The following is a 1,856-nucleotide window of genomic DNA, read 5'->3' as shown; positions in this document are numbered from 1 at the left end:
TAACTTGTTCGAGGAAGGATACGGCGACTGCGGACTCCGCAGTGCGGAGGGGGGAGGGGGGGGGGGGGGAAGAATACGACTCTGTCCAAAGGATGAAGGAAGCTGCTGTGGATGCAGTTTCGTTTGGGAGCAGCAGATGCAAACGAAGCTGCAGTTTGCAGATGCACTTTTCGAAGGTCTTTTTGAACTTGACTTACAAAAGTAAGGTTTCATCGATTTTAAACCCTCCGCTGCAATGTGTTTTTTTCTTTATGTCCAATTCTGAAGTTTGTTAATTACAGTAGCAAATCGAGATTAAAAATTGCAAAACTTGCAATTTGACTATCTTGATTGACGAAAATCTTAACACACACATGTCAGGATGGCCGAGCGGTCTAAGGCGCTACGTTCAGGTCGTAGTCTACTCTGTAGGCGTGGGTTCGAATCCCACTTCTGACAATTATTTTTTAATTGAGTATCAATTCTGTAGTTCAGCCAGAGAGACCATTATTTCGTTATTTCACTCAAAAAGTAAACCGATAAAAAAATCGATCCTGCCAGGAGTCGAACCTGGAATCTTCTGATCCGTAGTCAGACGCGTTATCCATTGCGCCACAGGACCTTGTTACAATTAGGTGTAAATGTCAAACTTTCCGTGTATTACCAACAATAAAAAGTGAAAAACTTGTAGTTGCTCGTCATGTGCCGGTGCTCCAATAACCTAAACATAAAAATCGGTGCCAGCACATCCTTTGCAAACAATGCTGCAGCATGATGGCAAGCAGAACCAAACCCGTTTTTTTGCCTCCCAAAGTGACGCGCCTTGAAATATGTTTCGCATAGCTATTATTATGTCGCTCGATTGCCTTCAACATCACACACACAACCACGCAGGCAATGCCACATAATTTTTTAAATTACTTTGACCATGAAAATTATGCTGCAGTTTTTTTCACCATTCTTTCTTGCAAAACAGCAAATTTGCACACAAACACACAATGGCAGCAGCATCATCATCATCGTCGTGGTCCTCCTGCCAACGACGCGTCGAGGACCAGCATAATAAATGGTAATGCCACACACATCAATCTGCCGGCAACATGGCAATGTATGCTCATTTTTTCTGTGTTGTGTGTAGCATAAATTTGTAGGAAAGGGCGGGTTATGCTAAAACGATGGAATGAATGAAATGGAAAGCGAAATCAGTCTCGGGAAGAAGCAAAAAAAAAAAACCTCACGACAAGAGACGACAATTTGAAGGGCACACGTACAGACACACACATACACTTGAACGCACACTCGCATACACACACACACACTCGTTATGGTCGGACGCTCCGTGATTTTTCTCTTCTCTTCGTGCTGGGTTGGTTTTCCGCCTGTCGTACGATCGTTTTTTTCGGTTTTGGTTTTTGGGTGGGTTGGGTTGAGTTTTTTTTTTCGGGGCGAATCCAACTTGCATTCAATCTGTCTCTATGTCGAAATTGAGCTAGTGTGGGCCACCCACTGAAAACGAAACCATCCCACTGGCTACGGTTTGATGGGTGTTGATTATTTAAAAAAAAATATTAAAGAAGGACAAATGAACAATATTACATATGGGACTGCGTACACAGTAAAAAAACATGGTAATATAACATGTGAGTAGAGCACGTGTCTGAAAAAATGTGTAATATTATTTCTGAAAATGTGTAATTTTACCACTTTTCTGGTGTAATGTCATGTTTCCAGTCTTAATTAGATCATAAAAGAGGTAATATTCATCCTCCCAAAATCAAACCTTCCAAATTTACACTTTTTTTACTGGGTTCATCTTTCATGTCAGAAAAAGGTGGAATTTTGCCTCTAAATATGAGTGAATGTATCACTTTTTCGTT

General features: G+C 41.2%; 2 non-coding genes across 2 annotated transcripts; one reads left to right on the top strand and one right to left on the bottom strand.

Moving 5' to 3' along the window:
• Nucleotides 1-355: 355 nt before the first annotated feature.
• On the top strand, nucleotides 356-438 carry Trnal-cag (transfer RNA leucine (anticodon CAG)). Its single transcript has one exon. It is a non-coding gene; the product is annotated as a tRNA-Leu (tRNA).
• A 90-nt stretch (nucleotides 439-528) lies between these two features.
• Trnar-acg (transfer RNA arginine (anticodon ACG)) lies at nucleotides 529-601 on the bottom strand. The gene has a single exon. It is a non-coding gene; the product is annotated as a tRNA-Arg (tRNA).
• Nucleotides 602-1,856: the final 1,255 nt, after the last annotated feature.

Source organism: Culex pipiens, chromosome 3 (genome assembly GCF_016801865.2).
Source record: "Culex pipiens pallens isolate TS chromosome 3, TS_CPP_V2, whole genome shotgun sequence".
Lineage (NCBI taxonomy): Eukaryota > Metazoa > Arthropoda > Insecta > Diptera > Culicidae > Culex > Culex pipiens.
Note: the sequence above shows the minus strand (reverse complement) of the source record. Positions and strands in the feature narration are given on the sequence as shown.